General features: G+C 38.9%; 1 protein-coding gene and 1 long non-coding RNA gene across 2 annotated transcripts in view; one reads left to right on the plus strand and one right to left on the minus strand.

The window, feature by feature from the left end:
- igf2bp2a (insulin-like growth factor 2 mRNA binding protein 2a) overlaps window positions 1-27,502 on the plus strand; it is a 72,238-nt gene that overhangs the window by 7,709 nt on the left and 37,027 nt on the right. The window lies entirely within an intron of this gene.
- Window positions 2,050-9,801, minus strand: LOC106963920 (uncharacterized). Its single transcript, XR_001428287.1, has 2 exons — window positions 3,928-9,801; window positions 2,050-3,303 (listed from the first exon to the last, which is right to left on the minus strand). It is a non-coding gene; the product is annotated as an uncharacterized LOC106963920 (long non-coding RNA).

Genomic DNA, 27,502 nt, shown 5'->3' on the forward strand with positions numbered 1-27,502 from the left:
TAAAAGGGGGGGGGGGGGAGAGGAATTTTAAAACCCATTTTTTACCCTAATTTTTTTTTTTTTTTTTTTTTTTAATTCAGGCCTGCTGTAGTTTGAGCTGCTGTTTGCTGTTTTTATTGTTGGTCTTTTTGGTTTTGACATGTAATATTTACCACGTGGAAAAATTGTGTATTTACATTACTAAACAAATTATATTATTAAAAAAACTGTAGTTAAAAAAAAAGACAACCCCAAATGAGACTGGTTGAGGAGATGATGTGTTTGTGGTAACATTTACTGATTATGTGAGGAACTGGGCCTTTTTTTAAAATGTGGTTTTGAGGTGTGAGATCAGGAGGTTTTCACATCTGATTTATCAATAAAACGTAACTTCTGTTTGCGCTGTTTTGTGCTTTTGTGCTTTCAAATTAATTCAGAGAAACCAGTAAAGTGTTACTGAATCATAAGAGATTTTTTAACATTTAAACAATAACTTCTCAGACTTACATTTAAGAGAAAATAGAATAATTTGATACAAAACAGTTGCAATATTAGAAAAAAAAACTTTTAGCTTTAAATTCCTTGAGCATTTTGATTACTGAGGCATTGCTTTATCAATGTAAAATTCTAATAACAGAGAAATTACTGCATATAAAAAGCACAATTAAAACATGTTGCATATTATTGCCAAATTGCGTTGATCTAAAACTGTAGTTTCAAAATACACCATTTGTGTAAATAAATGTTCCAGCAGAACTCAGTAAGTAACAGGACAAATATACAAGATTGTTGTGATATTTTTCGAGGTACAAAACATTTTAAAATTATTTACAGAATGCCTTTATTATTAGAAAAAAGGAAAGTAAAGTTTGTTTGTTGCAATATTAACAAATCCTATTTTTTTCTCTTCTTTTTTTTTTTTTTACATTTTCTTCTTGTTTACTTAATTGCAGCTTTCTCAAGGAGCGAATCAGAGGAAGAAGAAACTGTTTTTTTTGAATAGCCTTAAATTGATCCGGATGTGACCTGAATGATATGCGGCTTATGGATAAAAGGCTCCAGCTGTGAGCTTGATCAATAGTCAGTTATCAGTATTCAGCTAGATGCAGTTGTTGAGTGATCAGAATGGCTGCTGGCCTGAATGAGCTGAAATGTTTGTGATTACCTGTCTGATGCATCCTTTATAAGCTTACATATGGCAAGTGATAAACTTCAGATTGATTGCTGACTCTTGAGTTGAGGCGGAATGAGAATAATGATTTCTTTTATGTGCTCATTTTATATATATATATATATTCCCCCCCCCCATTATTTTCTGGGTGTAAACATCTGCATTGCACCACGGCGTTGGCCCCTCGTCCACATCTGTGTGTTTGGGCTGTCAAAGACTGCACTCTGAGTCTAAACAGCGAAACACGATAGCCATCAGTTGATCCACTTTGAATCCAATGATACTCCCCGGTTGATCCGGGTGGGAGGAACGGGGGGTAGGGGGGAAGAGAAGCGCTCCTGGTCTGGGCTCCGGTTTTGACATCCTGAGCCACACTTAGCGCTCACCTGGCTGCAGGAGGAAGATCTGGGATGCTTGAAGATGCTTGGAGACGCCAGGCTTAAAGAGCTCTTCAATTCAATATGCTTAACATTGAAGTCATAGGAAACAGGGTAGCGCTTCGTCAGTGTACACCCAAAAATAAATTAGTCACGAATGAGCTCCAAGCATTTAGTTTTAGTGCTGCATTTAAAATCTGCCTCTTTCAAGTGCTACACAATTTGTACAGCAATTATTTACTTTTTCCTGAAAGTTTTTTAATTTTTTTTGTTTTGTTTTTATCCTCCACTCTCCTGAAGTGGAAACCGGCTTTCTAGTGTGTCAGAGCACATATAGCTTAAGGGAGCAGCGAGGATCAAATGTGAAAGAATTGTAAATTCATTGTGTGCCTATCAGATCTGTGAGATTGTTGTCTAAGCTTCCTGAGAGTTGGAATCTCTCTAATATTTTTATCCAACCCTTCCACGTGTTTCACTGCAGTATCTGTAGCGATCCACTTCTCAGGAAGCTTTTTTTTTCTCCTTCTTCTTCTTTTTCTTCTTCTTCTCGCTGTACAACCTGTTGCATGACTAATTCGTTACTATGGCACTAAATTAAAATTAAAATTAAAAGCAGGATTTAATAATCAGCAAAGCAACTGTGGACAGCATAATGTGGTGGTGAGGAAGTTGTGGATGGTGTGGCTGGGATGAGGAGGATCCCTCTGAGATGATGACTTAGCCAGTGACTAAGCTAAAGAAATATACAACAAATGAAAGCGGAAAGTTTCCACCTGAGGGGAAATCACGCGATGACTGACAGCTTCAGCCATACGTGCCGTGGGTCTTCTTATTTAATCTCTGAGTGGTTATATTAATGTGGATAGAGCCTGTCATGGACACAAAGTAAACCCCTCATTGATTAGGGATGGGAGTCATAAAGCCTCCTGGAGCAGAGCTACTTCAGCCATTTTCCCTCAAACAGCCTGCGAGAAAATCTGTCCTTGATGATTTACTCTTATTGGCTTGTGGAGGCCAGCTGTTTGAGGAGAAGAAAAGAGAATTGTTAATTTTGGCTACACATGGGCCGGTTGCTTGTGTCAAGGTTTGCTATGGGCTAAAAAAATTAAAAAAAAAAAAAAAAAAAAGGTTCTGTTTCCCTCTTCCTACCATTTAATGTTCTTTTATTGAGATGTAAAAGAAGGTGCCGGATTGGCCAGAGTCTCCTTTGGCTGCGTGGTGCATTAAGTAATGCAGTGCTGCCCCTCCCCTACCTGTTCCCGCACACTGCTCGTCAGCTTACTGAAAGAAGATCTGTAGTTGAAACCAGGTATCTCACGGTACGAAAACGCGTCGACTTTAGTTTCTCCCTGTCTGGCATTAAATAAAATAAAAAATGTTCTTCATTTTAGGTCTGTTAGAATCATCAGAAGAATTTCCATTTGCTAAACAATAAATTCATAAGAGAGATAATTGATTAAAAACATTTTGCCACTATCCTCACATTGACAAATTTATGTAAACTAAGTCTATTAAGCCTTCAAAGAATTTGGGAAAAGCTCTGATGATGATATCATGACTTTATTCTGATAGGTTATTTCCTAACATTTAAGTTAAATGGAGGCAACACCTCAAACACACAGCTTCCTTGTGTGACATGATGTAAAAATCAAGACATCATCCCAAGTTATCAGGAAGAGAAGCGTGGATGAACGAAGTGTGTTTGCTCTATGGGTCCAGCCATTACGCTTTCAGGAAACGGGACAGATTCTGTGTCTCAGAGACGAGTGTGTTTTCCTGTGAAATATGTGAAAAGCAAAAGAAAGTTGTGAAAATTACATGTGAATAGAAAAAAAAGTTTTTTATCAGTTTTAACTGACTGAAGCTAATAAAAAAAAAAGTAATTATCCACAGTGAGACAAGTGGTCGGGCTGAAAGACTACTCAGGAACGAAGAAGTCATTATTCCAAAAGGAACATAAAAGCCAGATAGAGAGATGAAGGTGTTCATTTTTGGAGACATAGGGTGAATTTTGCCATATTGATTTGGAGAAAAACGGTGAAGGTTGCCAGACTGAGAGCATTTTTTGAATGGTGAAGCATGTGAGTGACAGTATAATGCCATCTGAGTGTTTTCTGGTGTAAGTGGGACTTGTACACTTTACAAAATGGATGGCATCATGAGGAAATAACGTTATGTTGAAGCATTGAAGCAACATATAAAGACATCAGCCAGGAAGTTAAAGCTTAACTAGAGAAAGGTCTTTTTTTTTTTTTTTTTTACCACCTAATTAGTTACAAAATAGCCTCAGGACAACAAAGTCAGTGTTTTTTAGTGGCCATTACAAAGTCCAGTCTTAATCACATAGAAAATTCATGAGAAGAACTATAAAGGTGAGTGTGAGCAAGGCGACCTACAAACCTGACTCAGTTACCCCAGTTCTATCAGGAGGAATTGGCAAAAATCTCGACAAACTTCTTCCAAATACAAGGATAATGTCTGCAAACTTCTGAATTTAAGGAAAGTTTTAATAGATCTCTCCTTATTGTTGAATTCAGCTACTAGAGTTATGTTTGGTAATTCTAACTGCTCTAAAAGTTTAGCCTGGTTTATTTTCAGACCATGTGGGAAGACAAAAGTAATGCAGGTTTTTGTACTGTATATGAAAATTCTGGTTTCGAGCAACTTTACAACAACTCCATAGTATCCTAAAGTGCAGCACATAGGATACAAAGAAACAATGGGATAGTTTCATAAAAGTAACACACAAATGTCACAAAAGTTATCATTAATTTAAACATGTTTCATAGCAGGTCGTTGTAAAAAGCAGTCCGGGGCAGAGTCTGTGGAATAAAAGATTATATTAGCTCCATGTAATGGCACGATGAAAGTCTTTTTCTTGGTCAGAGTGTGATAGGTGTATGCATGTGGGTGTACAAAGTCAGCTTTCTGCGCAAGAAACAGTTGCTTTTCTGTTTTAAGTAAGTGCAGCTCGATCATGTAATACAGTTTTGTTCCAAATGTCTGTGAAAACTGTGAAGTTGTTGTGTTTTTCTGAAGATTTCCACACTTTGAAAATCTCATGCTGGCCCATCCATAGTTGTCTATCAAGATACAGAAAGGGAAACGTGGGGCTGCTCTCATCCCATTTAGACACTGATGTGAGCAGATGTTCCAGGGATAGCCGCTAATCAGGCTTTTATGAATTGCTGGCGTCCTTAGATTTGGTGGATGTGATTTAATGAGATATAAATCAGGATTATGAGTCTGTGCTCAAGTTATTTTACTGGAGACAAAATAAAATTCAAAGATGCAAGGTCTCTGCTTTGTCTTCAGCGACCCCCCTCCCACCCCCTTGGTCGCTGGGTTTTTTGTCCGTGTTCAGCATAGGAACAGAGAAGTCACGCAGAAATGACAGAGCAGAGACAGAAATGTCAACTGCTTCATTTTGGAGATAAAGCTGAGCACTTCCAGGCTTTCAGTGAAGCTGGTTGTCACAGCGGGCCGACGAGGGCGTGGCGTTCTGAGAGGGTGGGCAGCTGAGGCGCGCAGCAGGTGGCATTTCTCACACTGGCAGAACACCCCCTCCCCTGTGCCTGTGCCGTATCATCACCATATAAAACTGCTTCGCTGGTACAACTTAAGACCCCTGATGGTTTTTGAACAGGTGAAGCATCTAAAGGAGCCAATCAGGTTTGAGACGGAGCTGAGACTTAAATTCTCCGAGGGAACGCTGTCGACCCACAGCTGGTCATATAGACGGCTTGATTTGGGATTTTTGAGTCTTTAAAAGTTTCTCCTGTCTTTTCAGAATGAATTGACATTGGCTCCAAAGATGGAACAGATTCCTCAAGAAATTCCTCTTGTGAAAGTTTATTAAAGGCTAATTTGCATCACAGATTGATTGCATAGTAGTGCAATGGGATAGACCAGAGTCTGAAATATAGAATAGATAGGTATTAAATTTAGTAGGAGGGTGACTATCCCTGTTTTTTGTGACCACAAATATTTACAAACAGCCAAATTTGTCTTTCATGTAAGTAAGGAAAGGGTGTAGAAAACTTCCTTTCAGCCAGCCAACTGGCAGTGCACAACACATGCTGGAGGTGTAATGTTGCGTGTTGCACAGTTTTGAAAATTAGAGCAAAATACAGTAACTCATGCTGCATGATCTAAGGAAATTAAATAATTGAGGTGTAGTTGTACAAGCATGCATTCTACTGGTCGGATTAATTATTTTTCATGGAACGCATTAAGGCATCTACCTTGAAATACAACAACGTTGCCATTATTCTATCCAAGCATTCCATTGCGATTGAGAGCATGCACATTGATATTGTGATGCAATATATTGTGCAAGTCCACAAGTAACCCTGAAAAACACAAAAGTTCCACAGTAGTTGCTAAATATTTTCTAACATGCCATTTAAAGACAAAAAAAGGCATGAAAACAAATATTTTCAATCGTAAACAAACAGATGTCTGAAGCTTGATTTTCTTATTGCTATTTGGATTTTGTCGCTCATTTTTCTCTGAGCCTCTCAGACCTTTAGACTGCGACTGAATTTACAATTTGCGTGGAATTTTATTCAGGATTCGAGAACCCCTGCATTTTGTTCCCAGCAGAAGTAAACAAACTTAATAGTAGAGCCCAAAGCTGCACTTAAAAGATTGAGAAATGATGGCTTTTGGGTGCTACAAGGAAAGACAACTATTTGCAAACTGTTTTTGCACGTCATATTGCGACTTGTAACACTTGGTATTACATGATGATAAAAAGTAATGCTGCATTCTCAGCTGATCGGCAACAAAGTGCTATTGGAAAGATGGAGCAGCTACAAGTGACAAGTAAGACAGAGCCGGCTAGGCAACAGTGAAAAAGAAGATCATTGATGCACTCTGTAAATTGTGCAGAATCTAGACTTGTCCATGCTTGTAAAGCAAAGTTTGCATCAGACTCAGTAAAAAAGAAAGAAAGAAAAAAAAAACGACCTTTAAATGAGCATCAGCACGCAGCTAAGGGTATACAGGCAGAAGCAGCTCCTCTTCCAGAGAGCTCTCGAAGACCAGTTTCCTGGCAAGTGAAAAATCAAATCGACATGCCAAACCCATCACACAATATCACGGCGCTCGCTGAAGAGAAGATGCCACCTACACTATTCAAATCAAGCTTTCTTCCTTAGAGGAAAATGACATCCGCAGAAAGTGTTGTTAGGGCTTTAAATCGTGAAAAAAAAAAACGGACAATGTTTTCTATGTGTGTAAGATTTCAGTGCACATTTATGATGTGACAAAAATAAAAAGATTACAGTCTGAGTTCTTATACGCCACAAAGGTGAAACTATAAAAGATGCTTCTATGGATATTATTTTGTGATTAAGACATTTTCAGAACCAGACAGTCACTTCAATATCAAGCAGGATACATTGTAAGCTGGCTTGCACAATTATTAGATTCTTATGATAACTGCAAAAAAATTATTTGCAGGATTAAATTGCTTTTATCTAGAACATAAAAAACAGCAACTACTCAAACTTCTTCTAACAGCACAATGTGATTATTTTTGGAAGTAATCAGAATCTGTTTTGTTGGCTGAGATTGTGAGCAGAGACAAGGAATTTGACTTCATTTCTCACATTGTACATACATAAAATGTAAATATATAAACTTTAGATGAAAGGAAATAAAGATAAGGGAACAATATGTGCAAACAGTGTTAACTTAATAAAAGTGACGGGTGAGATTCTTTAGTATCCAGGCCATGATCATCCTTGTTTTTTGAAACAGACAAATTTTTCATACTTGTAAGCAAGTGAAAGTGTAGTCATCTTCTTTCAGCTAGCTGATGTGTAGTGCACAGCAAAAATTGGGTGCGAAAAACTGAGCTGGAGAAAACTTTGGTGATTTTGGCCATTTCTCTTGTATCTCATTATGAACGATTGCAAAGATGCACAGAACAAGTGGCCATTGGCTGGAATCTGCAGATTCTCAGTTTCACCGACCTTGACTGTTGAGCGGCAGGTGAGGAACTCAAAAATACTGCCTTATTCTGACACACTGAAGTGCCACCACCAACAACAACAACACCCCTCCTCAGTGCGAAAGTTGTTACTGACGCAGACCTAAATATGACTTATTTTCAGTAATGGCGACGTGCTTGTAAATGAAGTAAAAGAGTTGTATGAATCTGTTTCATAGGAAACTTTGAACGTCTTTGTGGACAACTTTAAATACATAACAACAAAGCTGAAACTATAGCAGCAGTTTGAGCTTTCAACCTCTGTCTGTCATTAAATATGCTGTGTTTTGAAATCTTGGCAAGCTTTTCGGAATCTCAGAGTCAAAGTACAGACCTGCATATACACTGAATTAGTGATGCTAGCTGCGCTAACTGCACCAGCTGCTTGTATAGGATGTTAAAATATCGACAAAACGTGCAAAAACTTTCCTTTAGCTAGCAGACTGGCTGTGCACAGTAGGAGCAGCTATTCTCTATTCAGCCAGAAGATTTAAAACCTCAAGAAGGGCGTGACAGAAGCCTTTTGAAACCTTTGATACATTGTCATACCAGTAATTAGCCAATGTCTGAGAACTAGTTCTGCTGCATTATTCGAAAATTTCTAACCGTCCAGTTGGTCTCGTCCAGATGAGCTGTTAAATATTGGCATCGTGCACAGTTTTTTTTTTTTTTTTGTGCAATCTTTCTATGCAGCTGGAGCAGATTCTCCTGATATCAAGGTGTTTTCTGATGCTGACTCTCTGTGAAGCAGTAAAATGTTGAAGGATAGTGAGGCGGCAGTCTTCTGACATTTACAGCATGATGTGTGAGCAAAAAGCTGCAACCATTGAGCTCCTGCATGTGTGTCTACTTCCTTGTGTGTATTCACTTCCCACTGTTGCAGGTTAGGTTCTCCGCTTTGCCATGGGAACCGGTTTTGAGTGGTTTTCTGAGTTAAAGAAAGGTGGATGCTTTTTTTTTTCTTTTCTTTTTTCTTTTTTTTAGGAAAATAGACCCAGTTTGCATCAGAGCCCAAGGAGGTTAGTTAAGCTTTGAAAACACTGCTTCGGTTGTATTAGGATTGTGATTTCCTCCCATCCCCAGATGAACGGATCAGAGTCCTGATTTCACATGTCAGTGAATGTATGAGTTAGGAAGGCGCCTGTGCAGACCTCTGTGGTCACACTCACAACCCCTCTGCGACCCTTCTGTCTTAACTTCCATCCTTTTCCATATGTATGCAACAGAGCCGCCGCCGGCCCCAACAGAACCTCCATACACAGCCGGGCTGCCGGCACAACCTTTCAGCACAGTCTGACCATTGTGCTTCCTCTGTCTCTGACGGAAAAGGAAGACTGGGGGAAAAGGACTTCCGAGGACAAGATCAACACATGCGCGTGCTGCTCTCCCCGACCCCCGTCTCGGGTTGGATTGTGTGTTTCTGCTCCTGCGTGGGGAGGAATGAATGCCGCTGATAGAGGGCAGCATTTCTTCTCCCACTCCTCAGGCTGTCCTGCCTCTGCAGGACGTGTGGAAGTTTTTAAATTCTGCTTTGGGATGGATTTGTAAGTCATGCGCAATCCCATATCAAGCCGTTGCCATCCTTGTCAGCTACCAGCTCAGACGCATCTGACCTTCAGCGTTCGGATTGACGCATATGAGAATACAGCAGCTTTACACTGAGCAGGTTGTGTATTTTAAGAACGCTGCATCTCTCTTCTCACCTTGAACAGGAAGTTGGATTTGAAACTCCATCCTCGATCAGAAGCTCTTTGTTCTCCAGATTTAGTTGTCCTTTTTGTTTGAGGGATACGCTTTAGATTTCAGATGCCGTTCAGCTCCCAGATTATGGGAGCTGCTCTGTAGTCTGGATGTTTGCAGTGTTTGTGGAATCAGTAGAGATGCATCACCCGGGGTCTTCTGACTAATACAGATTTCTGATTTTCTGAATTTTTATCTAAGGACCAAAACACTCAAAAAAAAGAGAGAGAAAAAATGTGCTGGATGTTTTTTTTTTTATGGAGCTAGTAATTGTAATTCCAATAGAAAATGAATGAGTAACAGGATAATATCCTTTTATACACTTAAGCACATCCCTATTACCTTTATCAGATTTTATTAAACTTAGAAAAGTGAATCATACCAAATGCTGTTGGTTGATGTATATATTGACTAAAAGTAGTCAGTGTTCTGTGTATTTTTGCAATAAAGATGTTAAAATAGATTTTTTCAGAAAAGAGCAAATAAAGAAGGGAAAACAAGATGTGGTCATTTGATTGGTGCATCTCTATCCATTTTAGAAACAAAGCAAACAAAAAAAAATAGAATAGGAACAAACAAAACAGAAAATGCACACATACACAACGCCCAAAACCCTGAAAACACACACAAAATTGAATACAAAAAAAAAATGCTGCATTTATAAACCAGAAACTTTTTTTTCTTCACATACTTATATAATTTTTAAAAATAATTTTATAAATGCAAGGGCAACTTTTATGATTCGACAAATGCGTGTTTCATGATTGGGTTATGGCATATATTTTAGATGTTCAAAAAAATATTTGCAGCTTTTTAATTTGTTTACCCTGCAACGCGATTGTGCATAAAGTTTTTTCTTATAATCCATTTAATTGAGTGGATTTTTGTGAAATGTCCTCACCTTGTGTTTTACGAGATGCTGTTATTTTCATTTCCAAAACATTGTTTGAATGTTTATACCTAGAACAAATTCCCAAAACAATACAAATAAACAACAACAACAACAACAAAACTACAGAGGTGTCAACCAGACAAATAACAAAGCTGGTCAATATTTGCAATAACATGTGTTACACCAGGGCTTGTTATGCCAGTAATATCTTTTATTTTCGCTGTGTTTTCTCTAATGTTGCCGTATTTTGTCACATATTTGGTCTGTAGCTCAGCTCAGGGCCACCGTATTTGCAACATTCCTGTGTGTCCCAGTGCCGCTCGGGCCTCTGCGGCGGAGCGCAGCGCTCGCGGGGCTCTCCTGTAGTCTCAGCAGAAGTGCTGTTTTGTATTTGGCTGCTGCGATAGGCCGTGAAGCCGGTTGTTTTACGCAGCTGTGCCTGATCCCGCCTCTGATTTGCTGAGGCCAGAGATGAGCTGGGTAATGTGGGCCAGGCAGGTGCTGCAGAGTAGGACGACTCCATCTGTCTTCCTGCCAAGTGGCCCAGTCCGTCACTTTGGGAGAGGAAGGACAGAGCATGCTCTGTGCGAGCGAGAGGGACGGCGAGGAAGACGCGGGTGGACGGGGAACAAGAACAGGAAGTTGCAGGGTGAAAGGGTGACTTTGAAGGTCCTCTTATTTTATTTTTTTTTTTTACAACATAATCTGTTTGCTGGAGGAGTGTTGGATTATTCCTGTTATGATAGAGGTGAAGAAGTGCATCATAAAATGAGAACATTGTAGTCTCGCGGTGTTGTTTGCTACTGAACTTGCTACTATTTCCCAGAATACACCCGGAATATTTCCCTGAATATGGGAGGATTCAGGAAAACCAACAGCTCTGATCTGGCACCTGCCTGTTTATGCTTCTATGTGTTTGATAACCTTAAACAAGAATACCACCAGTCTGTGGAAATAACAGATATAAAACTATTATTGACATATCTCATGCAGGCAAAAAATTCTTACTGTATGATAACCTTGAGTATAAATACCACAGTTTCGTAGTGTTTGAGATCAAATTTAAAACCCAAATGAGCTACTCTAAACTTTTCAGTGGTCGAATCTTATGTGGTATTTACTACTGGAAAACTTTCAAAAGACCACCTTTGTCTTTTGGACACTATAAGCAGCTGACTGACAGCTTGCAGCAACAGGTGAGGGAGGGGGGGTAGCACCACTCTAAGCAGCCTGTAGCCTGATCGTATGTCATTTTAGCTACTGGAAATTTTTCAAATGATCACACTTGTGTTTTGTGGTTTGGATGTGATACACAATTGGCTGTCAGCTTGCAGCACCAGGTGAGGGAGAGGGAGGAATACTTTCTCTGCATTGGGAAAAAAAAAAAAAAACTGGGAGAAAAACATGTATAGAAAAATCTCTTGTATCTGATTGAAAAAGGCTTTAAAGTTAAAACCATTGGTGTCAAACGGACTTTCATGAAAGTCCTCAAAATATATAGATACAAATACTTGTTAACGATTTTTAAAACTTAAATAAAATTAGTTATCAACAAACTATTAAAACATTATAGCTACCGCGGGTCAGATGTTGCCTGCAGGCCTTGAGTTTGACACATGTGCTTTAAATAGTTTAAAGCTAAATATTATTGACTTTTGCGTTGTGCTTTTTTTAAAAGTCTTTGCTACCAGTCAACCAGTGATACATTTTTGAAAAACAACACATGCAAACCTTTCTGTACATACATGAATGCTTCCATCATCAAGTTCTGCTGATTGATGGCGAGCGGCCGCGATCCGTCCCGCTCCGTCTTCTAGCTGTGCTGCATTTCAACAGCGTTGTGATGTGACCTGATGGGCGTCCTGTCCGTGCCGGGTTAAATCAAGCGCGCTCTGACACTTATCCAGTTGAAGCTGAAGGCTGTGTGCATAGTTCAGTCTTCAAGATAAAACAGTGGGCGTTAAAACAAAGTTAAACAGTGGGCATCCTCAGCTCACCAGGTCGGTAAATATTTGATGCCAGGGCAGCCATGCATACTTTCTTGCCGAGAAGGCAGGTTGGGGAAGTTGTTGAGGTTGCTGCTGTACGAATAATGTTTTTCCCCCCTCGGGACGTCTAATTATGATTACCATCAACACCTATATTGTCATGATATTACCATGTGTAACTTTATGTATAATTGGAAAATATATCTCTACACCATATAACATAATTCATAAATTTAAGTATAAAAAAATGGTGAATAATAATAATCTAGCGCACTGACAATGAAATGTATCATTCACTAAAGGCAAAATGTAAGTTTAGAATATTTACTCTGAATACGCATATGTACATGATTAGGTATGTAATATAAGCACATTGTACTGTATATGTACAGGTATCAAAATGATTGTAATTTCTGTCAGGATTGTATATTTATTACATTCTAACTTATAACATCTTGCATATCTGAACAAATCTCACACAATAGCAACCACATAATGTAGCTATGAAGTTTGCCTTCCTTCCATTCCCTTTGGTGCTAAACTTATTGTTGCTCATGTATGAATACAGATCAGATCAAATAACATTAACAGGATGAACTTATTTTTTTTTTATATTGTATGCAAATTACTGTACATGTTGTATGTATGTAGATGCATTCTTTTTGGTTCCCTTTACCCCATGCAGGGTGCAACATGTATTTTCTTCTATTTATATGGCTTAAGTGAATCAAAAAATGAAACGAAATGAAATTCTGTGTATGCTTAAATCATTCTTGTCCTTATTCAGTCTGAACAAAAGAAATGTACGTAGACTCCACTACCGTTCTTCTGCTGCACTCCGTTCCTCCCTCCCTCTTCCTCCTCCTCGCATGTGCATGTGTTGTGTCAGCATACCACCTAGATAGATGGCGTGTAATATTGCCTCTCGCTTCCTCCCTCCAGCTCTCAACGTCACCACTCCTCCGGCACACACATAGCGGAACGGCAGCGCATGCATAAGGGGGTGTAACCAGCGTACAACTCTATGCTATGTACTATAAGCTGAATGTGAGCCGCCCTATCAGATAGTGTAACCGAGACAGGCAGGTTATTCTTAGTGGAGTTGTGGTTACTGCTATTCAGATTCCTCAACAGTACAGTAGATGCCTGTGTGTGTATGCGTGTGTGTGTGTGTGTGTGCCACTGGTATCCTACCGAAGTGGGAAGAAGGCAGTCCGTTTCTGAGACGATTTTGTTTCAAGTGGTGTGGAGACTGACTCCAGGTGGCTTGGTTTCCGCTAGTTTGACGTCGCGGGGCGATAAATTACAGAGATGTAAAATGACATGCTTCAAAGGCGGGTTTGATGTCCGATAGGGAGCGGTGGAGATGTGGAGCCGCCGAAGATCATGCATCAGATGTGCTGCACTTTAGGAAAACAAAGGAGTCTAATCTAGCTGGACTCAGGATTGTTTTTCCAGTGTTTTTTCAGGCGTAATTGGTGCGCCCTTTGGATGGATGTACGCCCACCTCAGGCATTTGTTCATTTGTTGAGCGCTTACAGCACGTTGCAAAAGATGTGATCTCGCAGGTTCTCACTCAAACTCCCAAACACAGATGGGCTTTTTTTTTTTTTTTTTTGTTAACAAATATCAGCACTCCAAAGGACCATACCCCACCAGCTCCGGTTTGCTTTTATTTTCACTCTGACTTTAGATTTTTGCTTGAACAGTTGAAACCAGGTAGTATTTACATACATTGAATGATTCTTTTCATTCAATGTATGAGAGAAAAAAAAAAGAGATTGTTAAACCTGACTAACCTATCCCAGTTTAAGGTCAGTTAGTTACACAAAAAATATTTCTGCTGGCTAAAAACAAGAGAGAGAGAGGGAGAGAAAGAGCGAGCGAGCGAGCGAGAGAGAGATTTTAATTAAACTTCTCAAATTCAGATGTTTAATCACATTTCCTCCTAATCAGATATAACTGCCTTTTAAACTTGGGTCAGATGTTTTCTTTCCACAAGCTTCTGACAATAGTTTGCAGGAATTTCAGCCCATCCCTTCTGACAGAACTGGTGTAACTTAGATTTGTAGGCCGCCTTTCTCACACATGCCTTTTCAAATCTGCTCACAGTTTTCCGACAGCACTGAGGTCCGGACTTTGTGATTCCACTCTAAAACATTAACTTTGTTGTCCTGAAGCCAATTTGTAACTAATTTGAGGGCATACTTTGGGTCATCGTCCATGTGGAAGACCCATTTGTTCTTAATCTTTACCTTCCTGGCTGACGTTTTTAAACATTGCTACAATTTCCATATGATGTAATCTATTTTGTGAAGTGCGCCGGTCCCTCCTGGAGCAAAGCTCCTACATAACGTAACGCATCCTCCTCCGTGCATCAAAATTGCTTTCTCTGGCCTTTCTCCTCCCAGTGTAACACTTGAGTTTCTGTTTTGTTTGACGATTACTCAACATATTACAGGATCAGCATGTGCCATGTTAATATTGCGCTGATTTGAATGCAGTATTGTTGCATTATTTGACTTACGTGTCAGGAGTCAATGAGTCATTCACCTTGTTGGACAGGAACTGTCCACACCTGATGACGACGCCCAAGATAATAAAGGTCACGCAGCATGTCGGAGTGTCATTATGACAGAAGAGAGCAAGCAGAGTGAGGAAGATGTGGATTTGTGGCAGATGATAATATTTCACAACAATATCACAAGATTTTTAAATCTCATACAGCCCCCTGTGATTTGGCATTTTACAGTGACTTTGAGTAATGGCTTCTTTCAAGCTGAGTGGTCTTTCAGATTACGCATCACGATGACCCACGTCTTCATAAGGTCGTCTGCGCTTGTTCTGGGGTTTGATTTGCACGTTTCACAGCCAAACATGTTCATCTCTGGCACACAGAAGCCGACTCCTTTCTCGAACGGTGTGATAGCAGGAAATCCCCCATGCTGTTTATACTCATGTATAAATGTTTGAACAGATGAACGTTGCACCTCCTGGACAAATAGCGCCTAAGGATAAACTAATACTGTTAACGTACGCGATTCTCTCCCGGATATTTTAAAATATATCCACAGACGCTCCTTTATTTCATTCAACAGTTGTGAGTTAACCTGTCTGACATGATGTCATGCCTTGGGTTTTGTAAAAAAAAAAAAAAAAAATGTTTTTATCATGCATCTTTTGTCATTCTGTAATTACAAACAAATAAAATGCAGTGATAAAATAGAAAAAAAAAAGTTCAGTGTGATTCAATGCCAGACAAAAATAAACAATTGTGTCTTTTTAAACAATGAATGTAGATATCTGGCATAAATTTTACATATTACACTCTGGACGATCACAAAAGACAATGATCTGAATGCATTGTGTGTTTCTGTCACGCTCCGGTGTCAGTTCTCCTTTGAGGACGAACTTCCTGGTTTGTCAGCGCTGCCCTCTCTCCTAATGACCCCCGTCTTTAACTTCACGAGGCAAACCAGCCTCACGTGTATTCTGCCAGGAAAGATGAAAGCAGCCGGCCTTTAAATGCTTGCAGATTTGTTTTGGTGTTCCTGTGTGGAGGAGGTGTGTCGTAAGATCAAGCAGGGCTACAAATATTTGTGCAATTAGCCGAATGAACCCTCGAAGGTTCTTTCTTATGAACCAGAAACCACCCAGCCGACCCCCTTTTTCGATGTGATTAATGCTTTGATTGCAATTCAGGTGGCACTTTTCAATGTTCACGTTGCGATAGAAGGTTATTTTTAACTTCTGTTTGTCCTTCAGCTAAATAACGCTGTAGGTTTCCTTGAGGTTTTGTTGTGCTTGAAACACGAAGCTGAGATTTCTTTGAGAGTTTTGTTCATCACAAAACTATGGGCAGTTTGCCGACTTTTCATTATTTTACCTGCCGAACCTTACCTTCACACCTGCCTTCAACTCCTTCACATTTAGTCGTGTTCAGGTCACAAATGCCAATTTATTGCATGTGGATTTTATGTCAAAAACCAACACAAAGTAGTGCAGGGCAGTTAAAATGGAAGGAAAATGACACATGGTTAGATTCTCGATTTGAGTTAGGTCTGGACTTTAACTCAGCTGTTTAGACACATTGCTATGTTTAAATTTAAACCCTGCTATCGTAGCTCCAGCTGCAAATAGGCTTCGTCTGGTGGATGGTGAAGCTCTGCCCATGTTTCAAGTCGTTTAGTTTAGATTGTCAGAAAATCTGAGCTGAGGATCTCTGCAGCTCTTCCAGAGTTACTATGGCTCTCTTGACTGCTTCTCCAACTGATGCTCTAATTTCTCAGCTTTTCAGTTTCCAATGATAGATTAAATAGCTGTATGTGAGATGTTCCAAGCTTGGGAGGCTTTTTTATTCACTTAACCTGATTTAACTCCACGTGTCCTTTGATTGTCACGATGATGTTTTTCTCTAATGTTCTCCAACAAACCTGCATAGAACATCTGGATCCCCCAATAAAGTATAATGGAACATGTGGCTACAAAGTGACAGAATTTAAGAAATATTTAGATGAATGAATATTTTTGCAAGATTTGAGATTTCCAGATTTGAAGATACAGGATTACAATATGACAGGGAAAATACCACTTCAGCCACTTGTGAGTCACATGGCACAAGAAGATCGAAGGTTTTCTGAACAGAAGCCCTACAGTGTAATTAATGCAGTGGACACTTTTTTCTGTATTTATAGAGGCTTATAGAAGCAGCACCACACTTAGGAGCAGAACCAGAACTGCCCGTTGCTGCACTTCAGAGTTTAAACCTTTAATTTCTCACCACCCTACCTGCATAAATCCTCTCTCTATGCATAATCCAATCCCTTCTTAATCTCTGGAGGTCTTATCAGACTTAATTTACTTTACTGGACTTCCACTCACTTGTGTGAAAAGGCTTTTTTGTCTGGGCTCCTTATTCTAGCTGGATCTCCTTTCATTCTCAGGCGTTTTCATCCTGACAAAAACCAAAAGGTTGTTGTTGGCTTTTTTATTATTATTATTTTGATTTCCTATAAATCCAATTACATTTAAAGGTTTTGCTTGATATAAGTGTGAAGTTATCTGTTGTTCCCGTATGGCGCCCTTCACTGTGATTATCACCATGGTAAAGATGTGCAAATGCTTTAAAATGAACTGATGTTTTATAGCTGAAGTGCGATGTATTGACAGAAAATGCTTAGCTCTTGAACTGTGAACTTTAGAGAGCCTTTTTAAACTCCCTTACAAGCTTCTTCACTGTGCTTAGTGGCAAGATAAACATCAATCCAGCCTTGTTTGTCATAGCTGCAATGTTGATGTTTCTTTCTACTTCCTATTGCTCTGACTGTAGACATTAGAGGTGCAGCTGTGCATAAAAAAATCATATGGTATTCGTTATTCAACAACAAAGTATGATCTTGAATCTTTCTTGACTTAGTAAAAACTAAGCGTATACAAACAATCATCAAAGTTCATAGTTAGAAAATGTACTTTACCTGACTATAAATGTTTTTTTTACCCAGATATGCAGCTTTCATGTAGGCCTGCACAAGGCAAAAAAAAGAAAAGAAACTTTGCAACTTATATTAAAATATATGTATTTATGACAAATTGAACTTAGCCAAACCATCACTGTTTCTCTACCGACTGTATTTGTCTCAAAAACCACAAAGTTGCAAAAGAAATCAAAACGTGTTGTGCACAAACCACCTCTCTGCACACATTTTAAGTAATGTCTTATTGGTTAGGTCCACATGCCTGCCAAACTGAAAGGTTCATCCTGAACATTTTCAGTTTGAACTGTTACATATCAAAAAAAATAGAAGCAAGTTTACATTGGCAGCGATTTTCCTCAAACCGTTTCCTGATATTCAAATCAACAGACATTTGCCTGAAGGGATTTTTCTTGTCCTTCCTATTTTAACGGATGGCAAAAAAAAAAAAAAAAAAATGGTTTCTATAATACAGCAAGTTGTGAGTTTATTAATAGTTAATCAGCAGTCTGGCCAACTTTTAGAAAGTAAAAATATTTTGAATCTATAACTCCTATTATTTTTTTTAATTTTGAAAAAAAAAATCTACTTGAAAAATTTTCTATTAAATTAATTGTATCAAAATTAATTTGTTATTAATTGCAGGGTTGCAGTTGTAATTTTGTAAAAACTCATATTTTATTCCATGATTTTTTTTTAAATACTAAATGTTACATTTTTCTAGATATTTGCTGTAGTTCTACAATATAAGACATTTATAAACATATTAATCCTGGGTATTACTACAAATTGATAGCGTGGGACTTTAGCACAAATATTTAATGACTGCAGCTGTTTTTATTCTTAGTTGATTTGCTAATTAGATTTCAATAATAGATGTAATTTATATTTGAACCATCCTATACTGGTCTGAGATTACTGGAATTACCTGAATTAGATTGTGTGTAACTGGATTTAAACTGTGCCTCTGCGCTTTTGCGCAAAGTGTCCTGAGAGGACTTTTAACCTTTTATAAATACACTGTGCTGAAATCATTTCAACTTAATTCTAAACCTTTAAAGAGTATTTAGATTTTGTGTTTAATTAAAGGTATTTATACGTTACTTGCACGTACCTCTTTATCTTTCATATGATTGAAGATGTGATTCTGTTAAAAAAAAACAAAAAGAAGCAAACACATTTTTCCAAAATTATTCAAAACGAAAGTGAAACCGGATTGCGTAACGGTCTTTCTTTAGAACAAAACTACATGCCAGTGTTTGGACAGTCAGGACTTCTCTGTCACAGCGGCTCCAACTCACAGACGAGTTTTTTCTTTTTTCTTTTTCTAAAATTTCGCTTCAGTTTCTCAGCGGATGAATATACACCCGCCTCCAGCTGGTTACAGAGCAAATTTTCACTCTGTAAGAGTAGCTGCCCTTCAAGAAAGGGGGAGGGGAGAAATCAGAGGAGATGTGATGTGTGAGTTGGTGTGTGTGTGCCTGTGTGTGTGTGTGTGTGCATGTGTGAACAAGTAAAGCCGGCTGACTCCAGGGGGAGCAGGAGGAAGAAGTGAGGCGGGCAGAGAGAGGGACGATGAGAGACGACACACAGGCAGAGCAGAGTACAGCAGAGCGGGCGGGCAAACAGTTCGAGGGCTTGTTGATTGGTGTGTGTGCATGCTGTAAGTTGACCCCACTGGGACGTGCACCTATGGGCTCAGCCCTCCAGCTCCGGTGTAATACCTCATGGCTGGCAGATTAAAGGATGAGACCTGAGGAGCAAGCCGCACGGCTCGGCATAAAGCAGCTGAAGCAGCCATGAGGAGCAGCCAGCAGCGGGTCCACACCGCGCCGCAGCAGCATGACATGGTGTCCACCTGTCAGTAACTCCGAGCACTGAGGTGTGTGAGACAGCCAGTGGGTCTGAGAAGGCAGCAGGCGGCTGGCTATAGGTTTAGGGTGTGTGTTTTGGGCTGCGACCCTCTAGGCTGGCGCTGTGGCTCTGTGGTTCTGTCAGTGGCTTTGCTGACTGCGTGCTTTGTGGAGGGGACTCAGAGTGGAGCGGAGGATCCGACGGGCATTTGACGTCCACAGAATGGGACATGACGTGACACCGCATGTCCATTTGAATCACTCCTCCATGTGTGTTTTCTTTGGCTTTGTGTCGCAGGACACCGTTGCCCAGCCGTGGTTCCCGGGACACACCGTCCTGCACGTTTTGCACGCCTGTTGCTCAAGCATGCTCGATTCAAAGGTGTGAAACACCTCAACGGCTCATCGTCAAGCTCAGCAAAAGTCAGTTAGTTACTCATCAAAGGGCGTCAGATGAGTAAAAGCGGGGAATCTTCTTAAACATGCAGGACGGTGTTGCTTTGACTCCGGGAAACACTGCTGGGTGATTCCAGTAGCAACGGAGGAACTCTTCATACCTCACTCATGAATAGGCCTGCATGTCTTTTTTACTCGGTGTGAAACTTGTGAGCAAGATGTAACACGATTTAGAAATGAGAACGATCTAGTGTTTCAGATTTGCTGTGTTGGAATTTTAATTGTGTTTTTTTTTTTTTTTTTTTTTTTATTTTTTGAGGGTTGGGGAAAGTAGCTCTAAATGAGCCCAGAGCAACATATTTGTGCCTTATTTTAAGTCTCCTGCTGACTGATGCACACTTTGAAGACTGAACTGGAGTTGTGCTGTTTTAAAAAGTCCGAGCAAGTAAAGATGGCAGAAGGTTTGGATTTGAAGACATCAAACATGGATCAGAGACACGTGATGTGTTAGAATTGCATCTTGTGGATGAAACCTTTCAGCAACACAACGGATATATTCATTAAGAGATGTGTGTGTGTGTCTAACACTGACAGAATGACTGGAAAAAATATAAATGAACTTATAAGAGGGACTAAATACGAGCACATTTGACTTGTCAAGATATTTTTTGTATTATTAGTAAAGACATTTAGATTAATTAAAAATTTTAAATGAAATAAAATTATATCATAATCTATAAACGATACATATGAATTATTTATTTAGTTTCTACACTCACATATATTTGTAATTACTTTTAAATTGTAATATTTTAATTCCCCAAAATAGTTAAAATACACAATGTTACTAATTCTAATTATGTGATTTCTACTTTTTATAGTAGCCTGCATTTGAGTAATTATTTTGAGGCAATAACTAACAAGAGAATATTGACTTTGGACCTTTCTTTCAAGATAATTGGTGACATGACCTTTTCTTATAACCGAGCAATTTTATAAGGAAGTTAGAATATATATATATATATAAAAATGAAATATTTTTTGAAGGATTTTTGCTGACATGTAACGCTGAAGGTTCAGTGATAATGTGAAATATGGGTTGAATGGATGTATGTTACAGCAACAGGCTGCAGAAGAAAAAAAATGTTTTAAGCTAAATTAAGACGCAAACTGAGAGATAAAATAAGTTTTGTGTTACCAGACCATCATGCCACTCTCACTGCAAATCTAGTTAAAAAGAAGGCCTAGGCCCACACCATTCCTGTGGTTTAAAGTAATTTTTATAAGATACTGGAGAAACTTCTGGAGTGACTGGAGTTTCTCTCATTGTATTTCACCTTATTTTAGCAGTGCTGGTAATTATCTTTGAATTTCCCTTGTAAATAAAAGCTTTTAGGCTATTTTTGTTATGCATTTTTGTGTAAATGCCATTTTATAATAAGGCTGTGGTACTTTTACTCAAAGTTATTTGGTGAGATTCTCATAAAACTGAAATATAAATTAAAACTAAACGGCTTTAATTTTTTTGGGGGGGGGTAAAAAGAATCATCATTATGTAGTATAAACATCCAAGTTTTTGCCATGTAAAATAAAATACCTAATATCTGCGGTTCTGTAACATGTTTAACTGGAGCATTACCTGCTTTAATCTATTCAGAAAATATAAAATATTGTTCTCTATACTCCAATGCACTATATTAGACTTAAATCATCGCTCTAGGTCACGTAACATAAACAAAATAATAAAAAAAAAAACCACTGCTTCTGGTTTCTGTATTTACATTTTTTTTTATTAGCCAGCTGAGCAAGTGAGGATAGCAAGAGGAGACATATGTCAACAGGAAGGCTGCGGCTCACATTAGAGAAGCATGCGTTTCCCTGCTGAGCAGCCACACCGCACACTATCGAGTGAAGTAAGAGACGGGCAGGTGAACCTGCTGAATCCTGATGAGCCCTCGCCCACTGAGGTCTGGGAGTGAAACAGAAACAGGCACCTCAGCGCTACACGCTGAGATAAAACGTTTAGCAACGTCACGGAGCAGCAGCTTTGTTCACTCTGCGACGCAGAGTGTGAAATGTGTAAGATGTGGTTAGGGAAGGAGAGCAGATTCACTGTGTGTTTTCCAATGGGCTCGTGAGGATGTTGTTGTTTTTTGGTTTTCATGTCACATTAACAGCTGGAAGGACAAATAATATTTATTCAACCTAAAGGGGAAAGTATCACTAATATTTTTTTAATGGAAAAACTAAAGGCTTCGATGTAAGTAGACGTTATTATATATTGACAAAAGTAATTTTTTGCCATCAAAAATTAATCCTTAATTTCCTAACCAACATGAAACTTTGTATAACAACGTTGCTTGAATTTTAAGTCTTTTTGTCACAATATTAAATATTTATTTTAAACTAAATGTACTATTTTCCGAAATAGAATAGCAAAATTCCTTCCTGCTGTTACCAGAATTGTCTGAATGTGGATTATTACAGTTATGTTAATGCTATCTATAACATTTATTGGTAATTTCATTTTGACAAAGCCTAAAGCAGACAAATAAATAAATAAACAGAAAAACCCAAGTCTCACCAAAAGCAGAGTTCAGGCACAAGACGTGCTTTCTGAAACGGACCCCAGCTCTCCATCCACTGATAATCTTAATCGAACAGGTTGCATGTTATTCTTGGAAACTAAAGTCTGTCTCATGTTGGATTCAACCAGCCCTTGATGGAAATTCCTGCAGCTCCTTCGGTGTTGCTATCTGCCTCTCTGCAAGACCAATGTCTGCCTTGTTTACGTTTATCCATTTGGGATCACAAATGAGGATTTAATAATGCAGTAATGTGAAGGCTAACAATAATCAGCTTTGAAGGAAGACCACTACTGGGTTCTGTCAGAGTTGACAGGATGACAGCGCAGCAGAGGGAGGAGGGACACAAAGCGTTGGTGCTAGGGTAGCAGATGCTGGGGCTTCGAAAATGTCTTGAAGAGAGATGGGGACGTCCATGTCTTGGTAGCACTCAGTAGGTCATTTCACTATCACTGAACAACACATCATCTTGTCTTTTCCCATTTTTACCATCACTTTTGTCCCGTACTTTGTCCAAGTATGACTGTCTTCATTGAGCTATGATATGTAAATAGACCCGCGGAAAGTTTTACACCTTTGACGTTTACATTTATACAATGAGATCTCGGCGTTCCTTTGGAACTACGGTGCTTAGCAAATAATGGCTTTTGCCAAAAGATTTAAACGAGCAGAGGTCAGAAAGATTCAATCAGGATAGCTGAACCGATGGGAGATGTGATCAAAAGAAGACTGACTGCTGGAATGAAACGGCAAAGTATTTGTCAAAGCTTGCACACCTTTATGCAAATAGATTTGTTTGTCTTTCAGTGCAGCTGTACAGGATTTATATAAAATTATACTGTATTTTATTCAAAGCAATCTGGCAATTTAACAAGGTCGTGGACACTTTTGAGGGCCGTTGTAGGATACTGTAAACGATTTTTACTGTTTTGCTTTGCGGTGATAGCATAATATTTTTGAACAATGTTTTCATTCAGTTTGAATTAAATACCAGCTCAAACCAGCCTAATACAACTAATCTCCTAGGCCCCAGACCAGGGGTGGACAATCCTGGTCCTGCAGCTCTTAGATGTCTCCCTGGTCCAACATATTCCAATGAAATAGCCGAATCACCTCCTAAGTGGAGTCAGGTTCTCCAGAGTCCTGCTAATGACCTCATTATTTGATTCAGGTGTGTTAAACATCTAAAAGTTGCAGGACATCGGCCCTCGAGTCCTGAAGCCCACCCCTGCCCTAGACAATGTAGAGATAATAATACATTAAAACTGTGGGTCATGTACTGTAGCAATTAGTCATTCTTATTCTCAGAATCACAAGAATGGTAATTAATTTGTAAACAGAATGATTATATTGAAATATATAGTAATTTCAATATTACAAGGCTTTATAATACCTTAGCAGTGTGAAGCAAAGTCATTAAGTAAGTTGAGAATGAACGTATTACTAGCTATTTAAAGATTTAACTTTAATGAAATGCCCCTGTCTCTCTGAAAGGTAAGCACAGAGCTTTGTGGATTATTTGGATTCAAAATATCTGACTACTTGAAATAGAGAAAAGAAATTAATTCATAGGAACGAAGGTGTTTGGATGCTAAAAAAAAGTCTCATGTTTGACCTAGGTCTTGTTTCTTTCTTTTTTTGAGAAAGCAAAACACCTCATTTTCCAAAGTTCTTATGGAAATTACTTTTGGAAATTAAGTGAGAATAAATCAGCAACAATCTACGCAATTCAACTGCAAAAACAGTGCAGTGTTATTTTTTTTTTTGCTTCCAGAAAAAAAAGCTCAGTTTCTACATGTCAAGATAAAAATGTTGACAGCCTTGCGCAGAATCGAAAGAAATCCCTGTGTTTCTTATTTGTTTCTCGCTGCATCAGAATTTGGTTTCTCGTTGTGCTGCAGGACATCTCAGGAGCTGAAGGACGACATTTAAGCACTTCCCTCATACAAATCGTTTTATCTCTGCTCCACAACAACTACCCAGGTCTCGGAGAAGCACTTAAGAGTGCTGCCCGGAAATGGACTGTCCTCAGTCTTAATCCGGAGAGGAGAAGGGGTTCAACGGTGGGAGAGCCACCAGAGACTGAGACCAGGATATATACAGGATATCCTCTGCAATGAAGGGGTCTCCTCCTAAATATTGTTGACTTGTTGCTGCCTCTTTGGGATTTCAGAGCGTTTAGACGCTTAAGAGCTTAAGGGCCAAACCAGAAATCGGGTTAATTGAGATAAGACGATTCTGTTGTCGATGTAAAAAGGACCACCCCCTTATTTTCCTGGAGCTACCTGAGTCGTATCGTGTGCTACGTTACACTCGGAGGCTTGCTTTGATAGACTGAGCCACACAAAAGACATATGAGAGATATTAGCTCACATACATGCAGTAGTAGGTGTAAATGCAGCTGGTCATTAAGATGATCACATTATGCTGCACTTAGGACTGCACTGCAGTTATAAAAGGAGCAGAGAAATTAGTGTTGCTTACTGTGTGTGCAGACGGCATTGGTAATACGATCATGAAATAGGTGCATAATCACATCCTCCCCCACCGCGATGATTTATGAGCGCAGTTGTGTTCAGTTATAATTTATCTGTATAATATCACTTATGGTGGACAGATCACATTCCACTCAGTTCAGTTTCTTTTTTTCTGGGACTGGCGAGAAGTTGCGGTAAAGTTAAGTCAACGGCCAGTCCATCACATTTCAGATGAAAAAAAAAAAAAATCTTATTTTATTCAAATTTAATCTTCTTAAGCGTTAAGCAGCAAATTTGCTCTTATATGTGTGTGAAACAATGGTTGGTCTTTTTGTAATTTAAGTTGATCGCAGCGAAAAACAACACATCCGAATGTTGACAGCCAAATGGAGGCAGGAGAGAAGAAATGACAGGTAAATGGAGGAAAACAGGCTTTATCACTCAAGTGAATTAGGCGGGAGCTTTCCGGCTGCGGGGATGAAATGTTTGTGGAGTTTTGACTCTGTAAGAGCTTGACTGAAAGGCCATTTGGGAAGGCCTTTCAGTCAGCCACAGAGAGGCTCCCCTGCTGCGTGCAGGCTGGCATGCCTTACGAGGCGTCTCTGACGTCCAGACACAAGAGCAGGGGCAAACAGTGCTGCTGAAGGCCTCGTTAGGCTTAATGACGAGCGCATCGGAGAAACTTTGATTGCTTTCTTCCGCAGCAACCTCTGACGCTGTATTGTTATGCAACAGGGAGTTTTTAATGACAGAAGACTTGTTAGAAGCATATCAGGTATGACATTCGCACAGTAAGGAGGCAGTGTGTAAAAAAATAAAAATAAACACAGAAAAAAACATGGTTTCACTGCATTAGAACATCAAAACAAACATTTGAAATAAACACGTGTAAAATAATTCATCATTTTTGAACAGTTATTCCAGTTTATGCCTGTTTCAACCTGCAGCTTGTAGGCATCAGTGAAGCTAATTTGAGTCTGGAGAACCTTTGAGAATTATCAGCAAGTCAAATAAGCAGCAGAGTCACCTGTGTTGCATTTGATAAAATGTGAAGCTACAACAGTTTATTTGAATTATGTTTATCTTTTTTTTTTTTACATAGCAACACTTTTGCATCGGCTCTCTATTTGCCATTGATTGTTTTTAAAGACCAAGATTCTTCATCCATTGCAATATATTTTGTGTGCAACACTGCAATGCAAAACTTTTCTTCATAAGTCTGTCTGCGCCTGGTTGTGCAGCTGGTCATATTTTTAATTTCTGGAGGTTTTCCTGGTCCCCCTGACCAGGAATTTTCATTTAAACCAGGGTTTTTATTTTTTATTTTGTTGTTGTTGTTGTTGTCTTGGAACTTCTCTGTTTATGGTTTAACTTGTGAGCTCCTTTAGCTTTTATGTACTTGTTGTTACCTGCACAGAGACAGTTTTATGGCAGGCTTTATTAGCTTGAACAATTAAAAGAAATGAAAAAATATATATATCTGGGCACCAAACAATTATCTACAGAGGGACTGGCTTTTTGGGCAGCAATAGATGATGAAATTAATGACACAGTCAGTGGGAGAAGCAAACAGACCGGGAAGTATGCCTTAAGACAGAACGAAACTGATGCAGAAAGGCCCTTAAAGTAAAAATCCACAATACTGCATCTCCTTGGAAGGATAAAGAAAACCTTTACAGGCAGTAGAAATCTGAACATCAGTATTAATTGTTTGGTAAGTCGCACTGGGAAAGACCAAACATCACACCACTATGTGTAAAGTTTAGCCAAAACCAAACAGGAGAAGCACAGAAGCAGGGGCAGGTCAAAGGTCAGCAAACAGGAGTTTCTAAAAGCTGCTAGAACAGGAGGCTGGATCAGGCCTGACTTTGGTATGTTGGAGCCTGATAAAAATAAGTCCTTTTGGTGAAAATGGTCCTGTAATTCTTGTGGAAATCAAATGGTCTCCCAGAGAAGCAATTTGCTATAATCTCTATTTTTATTTATTTATTTATTTTGGTTATGATTTACGTCTAAAATTCTGAGTATTTTCTTATTCTTAAATTTGGTTGCAAAATATAATTTTCTTTACAGGGAAAAGAGGCTCTTTTTTATAAAAAAAGAAAAGAAGAAAAGAAAAACCCATTTTCCTTCTTCAATCCATTTTCATTTGCCTTTATACACAAGCCTTTTTATTATTGGTATAATGTTTTGCTTTCAGTGGCCTTAATGTGCCGTCCAAATGTAAAATGTATTTTTAAACAATAATCATAATGTAAACTATCACATTTTTTGCTGGGACACTAATATAATCAGAGCGGTTCTTTTAGGCTTTACTTCCATTTGCATTGTAGGATTCAGTGCCTTAAGTACATTGGCTAAATTTGCTTTACCTTCTTTAGAGCAAATAACATTTCAAATGCTTTGATTGTGAATTAATGAGTACTGTCAAGATGCTGGTGTGTCTCATGATTGGTGGAATTGCATCATTTTAGTACAAGCGAGAACAAAAGTTTACTTTAGTGATGCCCATTGATCAATCAGTTGGGCTTAATCCTGTTTTTTCTTGTTGAGGTCGTCACAGGTTAAACAGAAG

This window comes from Poecilia latipinna, unplaced genomic scaffold (genome assembly GCF_001443285.1).
Source record: "Poecilia latipinna isolate Pla-1442-1.1 unplaced genomic scaffold, P_latipinna-1.0 Scaffold1600, whole genome shotgun sequence".
Taxonomy (NCBI): Eukaryota; Metazoa; Chordata; class Actinopteri; order Cyprinodontiformes; family Poeciliidae; genus Poecilia; species Poecilia latipinna.